This window comes from Balaenoptera musculus, chromosome 9 (assembly GCF_009873245.2).
Source record: "Balaenoptera musculus isolate JJ_BM4_2016_0621 chromosome 9, mBalMus1.pri.v3, whole genome shotgun sequence".
Classification (NCBI taxonomy): domain Eukaryota; kingdom Metazoa; phylum Chordata; class Mammalia; order Artiodactyla; family Balaenopteridae; genus Balaenoptera; species Balaenoptera musculus.
The window spans coordinates 68069846-68090002 of NC_045793.1; positions in this window are offsets into that span (position 1 = coordinate 68069846).

Consider the following 20157-nt stretch of genomic DNA (forward strand, 5'->3'; position numbering starts at 1 on the left):
GGACTTTAGCTATCTCATCATTGTCAACACTAAGAGAGTATTCTATCATATCCTTCAAGATATGTCTTAAATTCAAATCACCTTTAAGGCACAACAGTAGAGGTTGATAGTGACAAGTGGAAATTAGTAACTTTACCAAAACTATGGAGAAGGGGCCTATGACAGAATAACTTGGATTACGTGAGCTAAGGTGTCCTCAGAGCTATTTTAAAAGAATAGCAAGTGCAGTCCCAGCAATCCCACTACTGGGCATATACCCAGAGAAAACCATAATTCAAAAAGACACATGCACCCCAGTGTTCACTGCAGCACTGTTTACAATAGCCAGGTCATGGGAGCAACCTAAATGCCCATCGACAGACGAATGGATAAAGAAGATGTGGTACATATATACAACAGAATATTACTCAGCCATAAAAAGGAACAAAATTAAGTCATTTGTAGAGACGTGGATGGATCTAGAGACTGTCATACAGAGTGAAGAAAGTCAGAAAGAGAAAAACAAATATTGTATATTAACGCATGTATGTGTAATCTAGAAAAATGGTACAGATGAACCAGTCTGCAGGGCAGAAATAGAGACACAGATGTAGAGAACAAATGTATGGACACCAAGGGGGGAAAGTGGCGGGGGGTGGTGGTGGTGGTGGTGGGATGAATTGGGAGACTGGGATTGACATGTATACACTAATATGTATAAAACAGATAACTAGTGAGAACCTGCTGTATAAAAAAATAAATAAAATAAAATTCAAATTAAAAAAAAAAAAAAAGAATAGCAAGTGCAGTAGTGCAAGCATCTGCAAGCCCTCCTCCACTCAACCTAGAAAAGCAGTTAACAAACTATGGCCTGTGCACCAAATTTGGCCCACTCCCTGTGTTTTTAAATAAAGTTTTATTGGAATACAGCCACATCCATTCATTTGTTTATTGTCTATGGCTGCTTGCACATGACATTAGCAGAAATTGGTAGTTATGGCAGAGAACATATGGTCCACAAAGCCTGAAATATTTATTGTCTGACCCTATACAGAGAAAGTTTGCCGAGCTCTGGCCTAGAACCTATTTCCCGCTAATAATCTACACATGAACATGAACTTTCACCCAATCCAAGAAGTCCATGAAAACCCCTATAATAAGAGCATCCTATATATTTGACTCACTCTCTTTCTCTTTTAGAAAGAAACCAGTTCTCATGGATGTAAATGAGGCAATGCCTCCATCACTAGGAGGCAATGTTGTTTCTCTGGCTCCCCCACCCAGTACCACCCACCACCACCAGGAGTTCAAATCAGCATTAGCAGAAAAGATATTAAGATGGCCTCTCTATGCCTGAATGTCAGCCTCTGACTTCCTTATAAAAAGAACCCTTGTGTTGGGCTTCCCTGGTGGCACAGTGGTTAAGAATCCGCCTGCCAATGCAGGGGACACGGGTTCGAGCCCTGGTCCGGGAAGATCCCACATGCCACAGAGCAACTAAGCCTGTGTGCCACAACTACTGAGCCTGTGCTCTAGAGCCCACGAGCCACAACTACTGAGCCCTGTGCTACAATTACTGAAGCCCACACGCCTAGAGCCCACACTCCACAACAAGAGAAGCCACTGCAATGAGAAGCCCACGCACCGCAACGAAGAGTAGCTCCCGCTCGCCACAACTAGACAAAGCCCGCGTGCAGCAACGAAGACACAATGCAGCCAAAAATAAATAAAATAAATTTATTTAAAACAAAAAACAAAAAAACAAAGAACCCCTGTGTATAATGCCTTTGGGCAACTGTATGCTAATTTGTAGCTTTCTTACCCTTACGCTGCTAAATCTTGTTGAATCATTTGTTCCTGTCAGGCTGTCACAACACAAAAAAGTTTCAGGCCCTAGACAAACGCCACGTGAGGATGTATTCCTAACTTCGTTATCCCTGTTACTGGTTGTAACACAGACTCACCCACAGAGACAGAGTGGCATTAAAGTGCAGTCAAGACATTTACAAATAAATTACTGCCTGAAAAAATCATAATAAGTGAAGCAGCATTTCATCCACAAAGAGCACACTTGAAAATCCGTTATCAAAGTCAATTTGCTATTTCCACCCTACATTAGCCTAATACAATGCATACGAGGCACAGTCGGTGGTGTTCCAGCACAGGCTCTCCGAAAAATAAGCCTTTAAGGATTTCAAAATATCTGAGAAACTGCATTACTGGTCAAGATAATGGCATTTTTGTAACAAATGAAAAATAGCAGCTGAAATGCACAAGGGCATGAGATTAGGCATGAACAATCTGGTTCCAACACAATCCCACCATCTGCCACTTCATGCATCATTCTGCAGCAGGTCAGCGCTTTACCTATTTTATGTTTCAAATCAGTATCAGCCAGAGGGACAACCAGGAGACACAGGGATACCTTTTCTTACCGTCCTTCTCCAGTATTACATTGATAATGAGAACACCACCTTTTGTGCCGACAACCAGTCTTCCTCCACCCCAACCCAAAGACACTTTTCTCTCAGAAGAGTGGGGCCATAATGGACAGATGGGTGACTAGTTGGAAATACTGAGGACAATTTCATCCTACAGAAAAAACTTTTACACAGTAGGACAAAGAAAAACTTAAAAAAAATTAATTGACTCATTTGTAGTACATGTGTATTCCTCTGCCAGTCAGCATTCACTCGTGTTAAGTAACAAGAACATCAAAGATCATAGAAGAAACGGCGAACCTCCTTGCTTTTCTCTTTGAGCTGTTACAGTAGATCCAAAAAAAGAAACTAAATCTAAAAAATCTATGTCACTGTACTGCCTCCATGGAATTAGGGCTGGTAATAAAGGGGTTTAGTTGCCAATGAGAATCACCCTGCCATGGATGGCAGTTTCAATAATATGCTCCACGACTTACATACATACATTACATGTAGTCTTTTGTGTTTTAAATATTTCATAGTAAAAACAGGGAAAAGGCAAATTTTTAAAAATATACTTTGAAAGGCAATGATTTGACTCTTTTAACTCACTAACCTAGCTAAAATGGCAGGAACAAATCTGAGACAATTTTTTCAAGATTACTGTTCTTGCTCAAGTGGGCATAGTAACTATAAAGATTTTTGCTTTTCTTCTTGGAAGAATGATAGTCTATAAACTTTTCAGTCTATATGACCCAAGACCTTCAAGAGTATAATTCAAAGAGCAAACTTCTAAATAAGGTAAATCATAACTCAAATGCCCCATCAATATTGTCTTCTATAGTAAGAGAAGAAACTGCTGAACCTATCAATGCAATTGGGGATAAATCGAAAGAGTTACCAGTGTCTCCATGACTTTATGTCACTATCTCAATTTATACATTATAATTTCATCTCAAGATTGAGCATACTAAAAATGCTATTAACTTGCCTAGCAAAACTAAGTAAAAACAATTTAAATTATAGCTTTCAGCAAGAATTTTATCTTTGATTCTCCAAATTTAAACAAACATATATATGTAACTTGTAATTTTATATGAATATTTTCTATTTACTCAAGTAACAGCATATGAAGCCAACATCTGATGCTATAAAGAGGAACTAATTTCACAAAGTTTGGGAAAACAATTATTCCAAGAGGAGAAAAGAGCTCAGTCTCACTTTCATAGTCCCACATGGAATAAATCAATGCAAGAATATTAATTTTACATTGAACTGAAAATTAGTATTAGTAGTTCTAATATTATGTTGACATGTTTTCAGATGGTCCACCACTTAGATCAACAAAACAAAGTGGAATAATTCCTTCAACAAACATTTACTGAATACTTGCTCTACCCTGTAGGGAACAGGAGATAGTTTGCAATGAAAGACTTCTTGAAGAAAATGACACCTAAGTGATTTCTTAGGAATTAGCTAGGTCAAGGATGGAAAAGGAGAGAGTCTTCTCAATAGTGACAGCAAAGACACAGGGCAGAGGAACCAAATGGTGTCAGACAAATATGCAAGCAGTTTGGCTTTGCTGAAGCAAAAAGTGTAAGACAATGCGTAGCCAGAGGTCTGACTGGAAATTAGGCAAGGACTAGATGAGAGAGCTTTTGCCCTGAATTATGAAGCTTGCAAGGTATCTTCTCAAGCATAAGAAGAAATTTAAAGGCTTTAAGCAGAGAGTGTTTTATTGTTTAAACCTGCATTTCTGAAGGATCATTCTAGCACCTGGATTGAAGATGGATTTGACTGGTACAAGAATGGATTTGACTGGTACAAGAATGGAGAAAGGAGGTCAATTAAGAAACTAATCAAGAGAAAGCAGCCAGATGAAAGATAATGAGGACTTGAACCAAGGGGATGACCAAAGGGATGGATTAGAAAAGATGGATTGGGATTTAAAAATCAGCAGTAAACGCACATATATGGAATCTTAAAAAACAGTACTGATGAACCTAGTGGCAGGGCAGGAATAAAGACGCAGACGTAGAGAATGGACTTGAGGTCATAGGGAGGGAAGGGGAAGCTGGGATGAAATGAGGCAGTAGCAGTGACATATATACACTACCAAATGTAAAACAGAGAGCTAGTGGGAAGCAGCAGCATAGCACAGGGAGGTCATCTCGATGCTTTGTGATGACCTAGAGGGATGGGATAGGGAGGATGGGAGGGAGGCTCCAGAGGGAGGGAATATGGGAATATATGTATACTTATCGCTGATTCACTTTGTTATACAGCAGAAACTAACACAACACTGTAAAGCAATTATACACCAATAAAGATATATAAATAAATAAATAAATAAAAATCAGCACTAATCAGGGAATTCCCTAGTGGTCCAGTGGTTAGAACTCTGCACTTTCACTGCCAAGGGATCGCTGGTCTGGGAACTAAGATCCCACAAGCTGTGTGGTGTGGTCAAAAAAAAAAAAAAAAATCAGCAGTAATCTATAATTAATTATATATGGATGGTGGATAAGGGGGAGGAGTAAATTACTTACAAATTTCTAAGCAAGTTTGCTGGCCATGATTCCATTCATGGAGCTAGAAAGTATGGGATGAGGAGAGAAATTTGGTAGGGAAAGACAAATTTGCTTTTTGACATATTACAGGTAAGTTTCCTATGCGTCATTGGACGGTACCCAGTAGGCTGTGGGAGATATAAGTCTAGGGAGAGGTTTAAACCATAGAGTTTGGAAGATGAAACTATGAGTAGATGAGACACTCCAATGAGCATGAGAAACTGATGTGGAAGAGAAGATGAATAAGAAGACAAAGCAGCAGCAGCAGTATCAATCAGGACAGTGCCTGATCACAAAAGCCCGAGGAATAGGTAACAGAAGGATCAACAGCAACAGATACGGCAGATAAAGTCAAAAAATAAACAGTAGGAAAGGCCTCAGTTACGAACTAGGAACAATCAGAAGCCATATTTGAGTGGATCCAGGACTAAATAGGAGGTGAATGTGCAGTATTATTATGATCAGGCAAAATTATTGGGCAGATTCTCAAATACCAGTAAAAAGAAAACAAAACCATCATTTCTAGTTACTTTTGTCAGAGACCAGGTACTATGTTATAATTTTTCCAAACCTCTGAATCTGTGCTTAATGCACACTTGATTATAAGAAAATGAATTTTGAAAAACAGAGAGATACCAACTTTAGGAGTCAGATCACACTGCTACTTAAGAGAAATGACACCTAGGAATAATGGCAGTGAAAAGGAACAATAAACAAGGTAAAACTGGAGCTTGGAGGGTGGCTAATGCCCCATTATACTCTCACAGAGGACCAATTTCTATCCATCCTTCACTTTAGCAGGAAGTGCTTTGTGTTTATACACTAAATGAAGGCCAGCACACTGCTTGCTTGGGGGACGTGTAACATTCTGAATGAAAACGGTAGTAGTTATCAAGACACATTACATTCTAAGCAAATGTGTCCTCTAAAATGTAACCATAAGTTATGCATCACCATATTTTCTCCCCAATTCTATTTTTTATTGAACAGTAATACAGGAAAATAGTTTAAAATCTGATTTGTAGGCAAAAACTGCTTCCTTAGAAAAGAGCCAATTTCACAAAACCACTGATGAAGTTCAGACGATTCAATCATCAACCTCAACTTTAAAGTGAAACTCGTACTTTTCCCCTATTTTGGCCAGAATGTATTACTGCTGCGAAGCAATTTGCACTTCGCAACTTTAAAGAGAGCAGAAAGGACTAGACTTGCCAGAAGGCACTTGGGCAATTGTCACAGGCAAATTGTTTATTCTACCTAGAGGTTTATTATTATTTTCATAGTATTCTGCAAAGATCAAGCAAAAGTGCTAACAGACTCTGGTGCCTTTTTTTAAGGTGGAGTTTAAAGTATTATAAAGCAATAAACCATCAAGTTGCTTGACAGGTTATACACATAGGTTGTTCATATAACTATATTAGCAGGGAATATACCTTATTTCCATTAATTCCAGAACTGCATGGCCTAACCAAAAGAACAATCTGAAGGAATTTTTAAAATTTTTTTCCAAATTTTTAGCATAGCTCTGCAAGTGATTCGGGGCTAGAATGCAGTAAATCCACAGCGTCTGAAACAGGAATCAATATTAGCACCAGAAATCATGATTCTGTCCATTTCCAACTTCAAATACAATTGACAAGAATAGTAAAAGTTCAATAATGAAAGCAGCAGTCTCAGAACTTAGGAGGGAGGCAGAAAAGAAAGAAGCTTCCTTTGTGATGACACATAATGGGAAGAAGTCAAGTTCAGATCATGTTTCTTACTATAAAGTAAAATTGGTCAAGCTGGGAACCAAAGAAGCATCTATATTAGGTTCCTGGGGCCTCTGAAACAAAATGGCACAAACTGGGTTGTTTAAGCCACCCAGAAATTTATTCTCTCACAGTTCTGGAGCCTAGAAGTCCAAGATCAAAGTGTTGGCAGGGTTAGCTCCTTCTGAGGAGCTGGGAGGGAGAATCTATTCCATGCCTCTCTGCTAGCTTCAGGTGGTTTGCTGCCAATCTTTGGTGACCCTTGGCTTGTAGACACATCACCTCAACATCTGCCTTCACGTTCACATGGCATTCTCCCTGTGTGCATGTGTCTAAATTTCTCCTATTTATAAGGACTCCAATCATATCAGATTAGATGCCCACTCTACTCCAGTATGACCTCATCCTAATTACATCCCATGACCCTGTTTATAAATAAGATGACTTTCTGAGGTACTGCAGGTTAGGATTTCAACATATTAATTTGATGGTGGGCAGAGGGACACAATTCAACTCATAACTACATCCTAGATGTCTCTATATTTCCACACACTCTTGTCCCAAAGTCCAGTTTCATCCATCTTCAATCTTCTCTTGTGTTTACCCCTTTCTCTCCAGCTCCACTGTTGCCCTTGCATTATACTTTATCATCGTTGAACTGATTCCACAAAGGCAGGGCCCATGACCACTTTGGTCCTCAGGACATGCCCAGTGACTAGTCTCATGCCAGCTTGCTCTTAATATAGTATCTGTTTAATGAGTTTCAAGTGAAAGACTCCTCATTGATTATTAAAATTTATTTCTAATTAGACTTCCTGTTTTTAAACCTCATCTCCACTGCACAACATTTCTTTTACTGCTAACAGAAAAATCTTTGAAATATTTATACCATGCTCAAAAACCTTCAGTGGCTTACCAGGACTTACAAGATGAAACTCTCAACTCCTTAGCTGGCACATAAAGAACTCCATCCTTGCTTCAGCTCACTCCTTCAGTCTCATCTCCTCAACTTTCTCTCCTGTCCCTTATCCAATAAAAGCAGTAACTGGAGTTCCTTGAAAAATCTCATGCTCTCCCATGCCTCCATGTCTTTGTACATCTTCACTTTGCCTTTTCGTTATGTGTCTCATCCCATTGACTCAAACACATTCTCCTGTGTGACGTCTTCACCAACCCCTCTAGTCCACCTTTTACGTACATCTATGTTAGAAAAGATTGTATAGTGTCCATTTAAACACTTGTTTTTGCGGCTCACTTTCCACAAGACTCTGAACTCCCTCTGCTTCATGAGGACCAAATGCAAAACATTTTTTCATCTTTGTATTCTCAGCACATAATATGAGGCATGGGCAGGCACTGCATAAACATGTGTGGAGCAAACAAATGCATGGGAGAAAAACTATATGGTCCAACGTACATTTACAGAGCCTACTGGGGACACTTTTCGTGGGAAATCTGACTTGAAAGTGTTTGTCGCTCTTCCAAATCAGGAGCCATTGTCAACAGAACACACACTTCAATAATAACCTCAATGTCACCATTCCACCTGTCAAATCTAGGCAAGCGAGCAAGGACAGAGAAGCTTAGAAGCTCCCTTTCTTAAGCCATGTTAATTCAGCAGGCAGTTACTGACTCATAGCTCAGACAATAAAATCAAACCAAATCTAAAATTAAGAATGCAGGAAAAAGGGTGTGTGTGTGTGTGTCTGTCTGTCTGTCTGTCTGTCTGTGAAATAGCTATCCTACATAGCGTGATCATGGCCCACAGAGATTGTTCTGTTTAGTATCAATCTTCAGATGCAGAGGTTTGCGTTTATTAAGTGCTTCCTTCCATATGAAGGCAGCAGCGACATTAGCAAAAACTCTCCAAGGAGCTGTTTGATGCTTGAAGGTATCTAACTATGAGGCACAGGCATTGCTACCTTGGACATTTTCTCTTCTATTTCTAGCTGCTGTCATTCAGGCATCACTTAATTATGGGAGCTGGCAGATTAATTTTCCATGCCTCTGGGTATGCATGGTGCACGGTATATACAAGATGATACTGCAGGCACTGAAAATGAAAAGATGGCTTCTCTCCTCAAGAAGGTCGCAACCTTCTGAGGGAGGCACCTCTTCAAGTAAGTCATTATGACAAAATGTGTGTCAAAAAGTTTTGCGGAAGGTACACTGGGATCCTAGAAGAAGTCAATAACACTGTCTCCCTTGGCCTTAAAAAAAAAAAAGAAAGTAAATCAGAGTTCCAAGAGCCTTCCTCACTTCTGCACTGTATCACTGGCAACATCTCCCAGTGCTGAAGATGGGGGATGGGCAGGGGAAACGGGTGTGCTTCTGTCTGAGCTGGGTCGAGGTGAAGTACTAGTGGGAAATCGGAGGGCAGAAGGAATTTAGAAGCCCAGTTACCTCTGTCCTTCTCTCACCGTCTGGGGCAGCATCTTCAGCGTGGCTAAGTGTCCTCCGTAGCCCCACACAGGCCCAGCAGTCCTGCCACGCTTCCTGAATTCCACGTGCCTTGATCCTCCACTTCAGAGACGGCAGGAGCCTCCTGCCGGTACTGATCTCTGTGTTTTCTACCATCCTCTGGCTTCCTAGCTCTTTCATCAACTGTGTAACCCGTTCTGCATATTTAATTCCCTCTGTTTGGGGTGTCCACTTTTCTGTTGGACTTTGATACACATAAAATAAAACAAACCAAACTAAGAATGGAAAATGGGAACTTCTCTCTCCAAATCTGGGATCTTCTAGGTGCAAAGAATTGAGCAGTTAGATATATGACTAATAATTATCTCAGTTCTTAGTTCACTCTTTTATACGTTAAGATCAGCTTTGGAGTCCAAATTACTAATACATTTTTGAAAAATCAGTGCCAGAAATTCTGAGATTTTTTTTTTTTTTTTAATATGGGATGGAACAAGTTAGTCAAATAATTAAGATTCAAAGGCTGTGTGCAAAACCTAGCACAGTTCCACAGCAGAAAATAAACAATATTCTAATCTTCATAAATAGAAAATGTTAGTAATTTTCCTTTTAATTTCAAATTTTGCTATAATTTTGATATTAATGACAATAATCTAATTACTCTAAGGAGAGGAAATAAATTTTCTTTATTATCCTGATTGAATAACAATAATACAGATAATATGAAATAAAAATTCAATGTTAACATCAATAATGATAAATGACTAAAAATATTAATGCCAATAATAATGATATAAAGCAAATACCTATGAGTTGCTTTTAGATGTTTATCTAACTACCTTTAAACATTTGGCAAAGACATCAACTCTTTGGGCTTCAGTTTTTTCCTGGGGAAACTGAAGAGTTTGGTTTAGAATAGTTTTTCCCAACCATCGGTTCACAGGTCTAAAAGTTCCCCAAATTCAAGATAATACTGATCTCTACTGAAATTTCCATTCTTCAGATAGAAAATAAAGTCATTGTTTAAGAAATGTTTCCTTTATAAAGGAACAGTTTCAGACCCTCCATGCGTCCTCAAGTGAGCATTTTCGGTGTTTGGAGGAGGTCAGGTGAGCTGGCTCATGACTCAGTCTTAATTTCTGACTCAGCTGATAATCTCAGCTAGTACATTAGTTTTAAACAGCACATTGCTTTTTTAAAAAATTCTCAGTCAAATATTGTTTAATTTATATCCATAATTAACCATTCATTAAAGGCAGGAAGCACAAGGCCCACTGATGTTGCAATGCAATAAGGAAACTAGGAGCATAATGATATAATTCTGCAAATTTTGTTCAATTTTCCCTTCATCAGATCAAAATTCTTGTGTGTGTTTAGTACTTCAAAAATCAATTTGAAAAGCATAAGCTAATGTAATGAGTATTAAATATGGCTTAGCATCATGGGAAATAAAAAATCACACTGCATACAATATGTTATTTGCAGACTTTTCAAATAACAGCTTAAATCTCATTTCTTATCTATTCAGTTAGAAACAAAATGTAAAAATTATAAAAATAAATCAGTTAATTTTTAAAGTAAAGGGCAAGAACTCTACATATCTGGTCACAATGGTACTTTTTTCTCATAACATGCATTAAAAATATTTTATAGATATTTATTCACAAAACCAAATATGATGTACCCTTAGGTTGTTAAATTTACTTTTCATTAAATTATGGCCTTTAAATGAAATTAAAATAAAAAGCTTTTATTTTTAATGGACACGGTTGCGGTTTATATTTTTATGTATTATTTCTCTTCTTAAAAATAGCATTAAAATATTTTATATTTTTGGATAATGTATTAATCCAAAGCTATATATATATACTTATTTACTTAAAATATATTTATTATATGCCACTCAAAAGTTATTTTAAAAATGAAAGCCCTACAGACTATGTGGAATTACACATCCCACTGAAGAATTTTTTCAAGTGAAAAGGATTTTGAAAATGCTTATTTTGGCTAAACTCAGATCTTTCTAGTTAAGTCTTCATGAATCCAGTGGTTTTGATGATCCAAAGGAGATTATCTTCAAGGGAATCCTAATGTTGTTATTTAAGTCTATAAATGCTAAACTTAAAGATAAAACTGAAAGGAAGGAAAAGAATTATCTGTAAAAGAACCATCCATTAAAAACCTCTTTCAGATGCAAACTATTAGATAGAGAATGGACAAACAACGAGGTCCTACTGTATAGCACCGGGAACTATATTCAATATTCTGTAGTAAACCATAATGGAAAAGAAAGAAATAATTTTTTTTTTTTAAATCTCTTTCACTTTCTTCTCCCTCTCTCATCGTGTCCTCTTTCTGGGCTGTGGGATCCAGTTTTACACAGCCTGACACAAAATCAGGCCTTATGAAAACATTCATGTCATCCGAAATTTTTTTATAGAAACCTACTTTTTTTTCACATTTGGAAGTCAAGGATTTCTGTTTGAGATATTTGAGAATCTGGTGCCTGGTATTAAGGGTGTCCATGTGCTCTCTTCTGCTTTCATTTCTAACTTTGCAAAACACAGAGACCAAAAGAAACTGAGTCCTAATCCTTAGTCATAATGGGACTGAAGTAAATAGAGGATGGCCTATACACAGATGTGAAGCGTTCTTGATTTGAATGTTTATGTGGAATCCATGAGGTGCATGAAGAGTTAAAAGGAGAGAATTCTCATAAGGCAGTATGCTCATTCTTTGGATTCCAGCCATTGTGTTTAAATTATAGAAGAAATACCTATGAATGTATACTTGACAAATTTTCTGGTTTCCAACACCCTTCGCCTACTCTTCCCGGAAAACATTCAAATGAAAGTATATAATACTGTGCCTCTAGTGCTGAGAGCCTTTATGCCATGAGACCACAATTTAAATCATGACTCAGATGTAAAACTGTCACTCTTGGGGTTAAGTAAAGACTTGCTCTCGCCTTCTTGGGGAACAGTGAAGAAAAGCAGCTCAGTTATCAGAAATATTGCCCATGTAGTAGAGACAGTAGTTTGGTTTAACAGCAGGTGTTTTGCACTTGGTAATTACTGCCAGCATCTAATCTGATGCCTATCTTTTTTACTGAATAGAAATTAGAGTAATAATTCAAGAAACTGCTGGGAATAGAGTTAAGGTAGTTTTATGGACTGAATGTTTGTGTCCCCCCAAATTTATATATTGAAGCCCTACTATCCAGTGTGATGGTATTTAGAGATGGGATCATTGGGAAGTAATTAGGTTGAGATGAGGTCATTATGGGGGTGCCCCATGATGGGCTCCGTGGCCTTATAAGAGGAGGAAGATACCAGAGCTCTCTCTTTCAGCCATGTGAGGACCCAAGAAGGCATGCAGCAGAAGTCAGAAAGAGGGCTCTCACCAGAACCTGACCATGCTGGAACCCTGATCTTGGACTTCCCAGCCTACAGAACTATGAGAAATAAATATCTGTTCTTTAAGTCACCTAATCTATGGTATTTTGTTATAGCAGCCCAAGCTAAGACAGGCAGCATAGAGATGAATTACTTTTTTTTACAATGTGCCTCTTCATAGAACATATTAACACTCTTCTGATGAGTCTTATTAGTAAAATTTCAAGATGTATAAAAACATTGAGGGGCTTCCCTGGTGGCGCAGTGGTTGAGAATCTGCCTGCTAATGCAGGGGACACGGGTTCGAGCCCTGGTCTGGGAAGATCCCACATGCCGCGGAGCAACTAGGCCCCTGAGCCACAACTACTGAGCCTGCGCGTCTGGAGCCTGTGCTCCTCAACAAGAGAGGCCGTGATAGTGAGAGGCCCGCGCACGGTGATGAAGAGTGGCCCCCGCTTGCCGCAACTAGAGGAAGCCCTCGCACAGAAACAAAGACCCAACACAGCCAAAAAAAAGAAAAAACAAAATAAAAATAAAATAATAATTAAAGGTGTTAATAATTTAAAAAAAAAAAAAAAAAAAAACACTGACACTATACAAGGAGATAGGGCTTTCTTGTTATACAAATACCAAATTTACAAGGGCATGTATTCCATTAATGATGAAGTAAGATCAAAGTATCTGGATGAAATAAAATGCATTTAACACTAAAAATGTGTTGAACAACTTCTAAAACTTGCAGGTTCCAGAGTCATCATGAGCATATATAATACCACTCTACTGATGTACAAAGTTTATTGCATTTGTCATACCCTTTATTTGTCATGAAGAGAATACTTTTGTAGTGACTCTTTGATTAGTTCAATACCAAGTTATCCAAATATAGCTATAATTGGACATAATAGATGAGTCAAATCCTACAATATAGCCAACATTTTTGCAGAGATATAATTCTTTGGATACCTGAAATCCCTACATTCTTTCCATCTTTATACTTTAGCTTTACCTAACATTTAATGTATATCTACTGTAAACTAGGCAAAGCCATGGATTGATGTTTACATAAACATTACTTAATCTTCATAACATTCTTATAGCGTAGAAACCATAACCTTTTTTTTTTTCAGAAACTTTAATATTCAGAATGTTTAAAAGCCACTCAAATTTCTAGCCCTATACTGTCCTTATTGCTGGCAATTTCATAGAAATGAGCATGTTTCATTTAGCAAGAGTTCCCTCTGATTTTCCAGAGATGACTTTAATCAATTTGCTTGGTATTAATATCCTTTCTTGAACCAGCTGCTCTGTAAGAGGATGGCACACTCTCCCTGGACAAGCCTTGGTCTTTTGCTTACCCTTAGGCTGGAAGTTACGAGTGGGGATTGCCAGTCTACATAAATCACATGTACTAAGGAGAGGAAACAGGTTTTTCCCACAGAGATTCTGAACAGTAGACCAAAATTGAAATATATTTTTATAATGTTCTGTTTCTTGATTGTCAGCATCTATATATGCAACTCTCCCCAAATAAACATTCAAAACTGCCTGGCCTTATATGATACCACTATCCCATATACAACCCAAAAAGGTCTCACTCCATCCCACCAGGAGACAACTCAAAATTGTCCAATTATTACATCCTGATATCCAATAAACAAACCATGATACATGATTAATTTAACCATCCTCACCGTAATCAATATACCATGGTGGAGGGTAAACAGGATATCTTTGATAATGTCTGGAAAGAGGGCACAGGAAAACCATAATTAAAATCCAAGCACAGGCTTTGTCCTGAGAATGAGAAGAGCCCTTACTCTCTCCCTTGACAATGAGTAAGTTGCTCAATTAACTGGATTTCTCAGAATTCTTTTCTCTGATAAAATCTCCCTTGGCCTTTGTTTCTCTTGACGAAATATGAGTTGTACAATGGAGGAAGATTTTCTTTCTGGGGGTTGGAGCCCTTCAAGCAGCCCAGATCCTGTTAAGATGGGTCATGAATTTTGCTTTAAATGCAGAGCAACAATGTGCTTTGTTTGTTTGTCAGTTTGGGAATTTCTCTCACAGTATAATTTCTCAACTCTTTAACTGTTTATATTCCAATTCCTTATAGGTGCTATTTATTTGGGCTTATCAATGACTGTCTTTAATTTGCTTACATTATTTTTTCAACTAACGATGAGAGAGATATAAAAATTTTAAGAGTTAAAATCGCCAAGTCTCAAATCCCTGCATGTAAGAATTTACAGAGAAAACAGGGGAAAATTTAGAAGTAATCACAGTCAGGATAGAGATCACAAGTGATAATACGATAAAAGTGACAATGCACTATTTTTGTTTTTCTTTTCATTTCAAGCCTTTGATTACAAGTCACTTATTAAACAAAATACTTGATATGGCAATTAGTTGTAGTGTTTTTTAAACCCCAAAATGAACCAAGCCATACTTCAGATCTATAATTAGGGGGTGAGAGACCATGTAGTGATCAGAATAGCAGAGAAAAGTCAGGGAACAAGTAAATAATTTTTGGTAAATTATCTAAGCCCTCTGACTCTCCGTATTCTCAGGATAATAAAGATTGTGGTAATCTTTAGGACTTACCAAATATAGTCTGACTTTCCTCTAAAGACACAGTAAGATTGTAATTCCCTGCCTCTTTTAAGTTAGGTGTGGCCACATTTAGCGAATGAAATGTGTCACGACTGAATGGACGATGGAAGAGTCAATGGAGAGTGACCTCACCGAGATGGTGGAGTAGGAGACCCTAGCCTCCATTCCGCGTAAAAGATCAACAATTAGACAGCTATCCGTGAACAAAAACAGCTCTAGGAGAGCTCGGGAGTCCACCTAAGAAATTTCAGCAACCCAGTAAGACAAAAATCCTCTAAATAATCACACAAAAAGGGAAGGAAGAGTAGCTTCATTTTGCCTGAATCATCCCATCCTCCCAGCTGGCACTGCTCAGCACTAAGAGGGAACTCCCAGCTAGAAAGAGTTTCCCTGAATCGGAAAAGTAGACTGAGGTGAGCGACTTGTTTCCCCAGTCTTTCAAAACAGAACCCACTTCAGTTTCATTCCACCTAGAGACTGGCAAAGCTGAGACATACACAGAAAGCGAGGAATCGGGATGAATGGCAGGGACTACCAATATCGGCTACAGGCGTGACCACAGTTCCCAATGATCTGCTCTGCAGAAGACCTCAGACACTACTGCCGTTGAAGAAACCAATGGCCAGAATGGCTGCCATGGACTCACTGCAGATTTCACTAGATTTCACCCTACAGGTTATTGCATTTGCAGATGCCAGTCACCTGAGTCCCTCCCCACCCCCTCCATCCACTACCAGGGCCTAGGACCCCCAGCAGCTCTTTGGCTGCACCAGTGTAAGACACCAGTCTAGACCCGCATGGCTGCAGTCAACCACCATATCAGCTTGAGGTCAGCCCCTCCAGTTATGCACCTGAATGACCCCAGCCTAACTTGAAACACTGGCCTCCACTGCCACACTTGCCCCTGTGGCAAGACTGCAGCAACGGGAGTGTGCAACAGGAGTGTGCACTGACAGCCAAGGCACCCACAGCTGCTAGTGCACAGGCAGTCCAGCCCAGCCCTTGCTGCTGACCCTGGCCCCTCACCACCAAGGGAGCGTCTGTATTTGGTCCCTGTCACTACATAGACACCTATAGCTGGCCTCCACAGACAAGTATGTCACACCGCTGGCCCAGGTACCCCTGCTGCCTGCCCTGGTCCCTAGCTGCTGGACTTGAGGGGCACTGCTGAGGACACCAACAGCCCTTGCCGGAACTCAAGTGGACCCCCAGAGGGCTCACCAAGAACCACACAGTTGTTGACCTCTATGGCCTGAGCTATGGACACACCACACACTCTTGAACTTGACACCCTGCACCACTGTGGCCACAGCATGCTCCAGCATGCCCCCACCAACAGACGAAGGTAGTTAGTTCATAAAGTCTAGAAGAGATGACTGCTTCTTCAAATGTGCAGACACCTATGCAAGGCTACTGGGATTGTGAAGAATCAGAGAAACAGGACACCGTCAAAGAAACACAAGAAACTTCCAGTCACTGACCCTAAAGAAATGGAAATACATGAATTTCCTGACAAAGAATTCAAAATAATTGTTCTAAAGATGCTCAGAGAGCTACAAGAAAGCCCAGACAAACATTTATGAAATCAGAAAAAACAATATAAAACAAAATGAGAAGTTCAAAGAGATAGAAAACGTAAAAAAGAACCAAATGGAAATATTGAGCTGAAAAATATGACTGAACCGAAGAATTCAATAGAGCTTCAACAGCAAAATGGCCAAAGTTAGCAGAAAGGAGTACATAACAAAGATTTGACCAGAAATAAATGAAAAATAATAGAAAAAATCAAAACACTAAGAGTTGATTTTTTGAAAAGATAAACAAAATTGACAAACCTTTAGCTAGACTACTACAGAAAAAAGGAGAAAAGATTTAAATAAAATTATAAATGAAAGAGGAGACAAAACACCTGAAACCACAGAAATGCAAAGAATCATAAGAGACTTCTGTGAATAATTATATACCAACAAATTGGATAACCTAGAAGAGATGGATAAATTATTTTAAAATACACAAACTACCAACACTGAATCATGAGGAAATAGAAAATCTGAACAGACCAGTTACCAGTAAGGAGACTGAATCCGTAATCAAAAAGCTCCCAACAAAGAAAATCCCAGGATCAGATGACTTCAGAGGTGAATTCTACCAAAATTTTAAAAAGAATTAACACCAATTCTTCTCAGACTTTTCCAAATATTTGAAGAGGAGGAAACACTCCCAAACTCATTTTACAATACCAGCATTACCCTGACACCAAAGCCAGATAAGAACACTACAAGAAAAGAAAACTACAGGCTAATATTCCTCATGAAAGCATATGTAAAATTTCTCAACAAAATACTAAAAAATGAAATTCAACAGCACATTAAAAGGATTATACACAATGGTCAAGTGGGATTCATCAGTGAAATGCAAGGATGGTTCAATAAATGCAAATCAGTCAATGTGATACTTCACACTAAAAGAAAGACAAAAATCATACTATCATCTCAATAGATGCAGAGAAATCATAGGACAGAAGTCATCATCCATTTATAATAAAAAAGTCTTCAACAGGTTAAGTGAAATAAGTCAGACAAAGACTAATACAACATGATTACACTTATATGTGCAATATAACAAAGTTGAACTCAAAGAAACAGAATGGATTAATGGTTACCAGGAGCTGGAGTGTTGGGGAAATGGGAAGAGGCTGGTCAAAGGGCATAAACCATCAGTCGTTAAGATGAATAAGTTCCAGTTATCTAATGCACAGCATGGTGACTATAGTTAACAATACCATATTGTATACTTGAAAGTTGCTATGAAAGAACACTTTAAATGTTCTCACCATGACAAGAACAACAAAAAAATGTGTTCTCTGTCCCTGTTTTGGTGATGTCAACGCTCTTGTAAAGCTCCTCCAGCAGTATGGGTCCCTGAATTGGTGCAAAGCATCCCTACTGACCCATGTCAAATATGCTGTGGAAACAAGAAACATCTTCTGTTGGGTTAAGCCACTGTGTTCCAGAAGTTGTTTGCTACAAGGATCAAATAACACAACATGTTTAGTTTTCATAGTGCATAACACATAATAGAAGCACATAAATATGTGTTTCCTTTACTCCGGTCACAAATATTTAATCTTGTTCAAATGCTGTCTCAGTTTTTCCCATGTATAAAGTTGAAATAATAATTTCAGTTCAATAATAATTCAATTCAGATGTGTACCATGAAGCCCAATTAGCTGATTATTTCCATCAATTCAACCATTTTCATATTTATTCCTCTCCAGTCTAACTGTTTCAGGGCCAGATAGTGTCACTGAAAAAATGTTCTCCTCTGTGTGTTTTAGAAAAAGTGTCCTTTTTGAGTTAGTAAAAATTACTGATTATTTTTAAAGAAATAAATCACTAAATTTGAATTGGCATCTTCTCAGTAACAAGAAGGTGGCTCCAAGGTCCCTGAAAGATGGCATATTCATCAACAAAATTAACTTCTAGAATGAGCCTGTTGAAGACAACAGTGGGAAAGGGATATGTAATGTCTAAGAACAAGAAATCATCCAGAGAGAACAGATTTCTTAAAAAATAAGAATGAAAAAAGGTAAAAGTATAATATACAAAGAAGTCTCATCCTTAGAAGGATAATTGATGTCTTTTCTATTTAAAGGTAGCCTACACTCACGAAGGGTTTAGCTTGTACTTCTAAACCCTATTTTTTTTCCTGGCCTTTGTTTGTCTTCATTGTTTCAGTGTATATCCTGGACTTTTAAACATTCTGCAATGAGCTTTTAAAACTCCATTTCTGGCCTATAAATAGAGAGTTCTCTTCTATACCTGAAACTGTTGCCATTGTGAGAGAGTGTGGCAAGGCAGAGCCCAGCATAGAAAAAGATAGAACAATCACCTGAAAGCTGGTCAGAGACCATGGTTCCCAAAGAGCCACTATGGTGTACAGTCAGATAGGAGACACTACCATGGTTTTCCCAACAGCAGAATGTGATTTGTAATACGTTTTCAAGTTAATCTGTTTATCTCTTGTAAGGTTTTTCACATATTAGGCCATGAAACATCAGCTGTATGATCGTATTGCCTCTCTTAAGCTTCTATTCCGCTCTAGTTGCTCTGGCTTTTCTCACTGAAATTCCCTGTTTACAGGGACACAAAGAGCTGTTTTAAATTGGAAGCCAACACTTGGGTGCCAGACAGCATGCTGGTGCCACATCGCATTCATTCCATAGTGAAACTGCAAACCAAGACCTTTCTGTGCTAAATGCCACCGTATCTCCTCTCCTCCTTCATTGGAGAAGACTCCCTCCATGATGCCAGCTGCTTTTCTGGCACCAGACATGAAAACTCAGGCTGAATTATCCTCACTCAAACCATCGCTGGTGTCACTGTGCCAGACGCACCATTCAGACCTCTTTCACCACACTATGTTGGAAGGCACATCTCCTCTGGGGCTGTTTTAGATTTTTTCTAGTTTTCCCTGGATCTTGTACCCTTGTACCATTTTTGTGGGCACTGTGTCAGATAAACGAGCTGATTGTTGTTACTCACGAATGAATTTCACAGCTCTTCATGCAGAGGCTTGCTGCCTTTTCTTCATGACATTCCCTGTAATAAGAATGATATACTTCAAAGAATCACAAAGAAATAGGAATTAATAGTTTCTATTCAAGGTGAGACAAAAGTCATTGTGTGGTAGGGAATCTGCCTCTTTACCAAAGCGTAGCTCTGTGAGTGATTTTCAAACAGCCCTTGGTGTAAATTACTGGTGTACAGGCGTCACTTGTATTGTGTATTTTATAACCGTTTTTCCAGAAGTAGAAGTACTTCATAATGTCCACTTTTTTTTACATTTCAGCTTCACTGACATATAATTGACAAATAATAATAATGTTCACTTCTTTTTCCAGCTTAAAAATGTAATCCCCTTCACCGTTCTACAATGTTAGGCTAATGGCAGAGAGCAAGGATCACCTCCCTTCGCCAAAGCTGAGCCGCAGGAAAGGGTATTTGGGCACAGG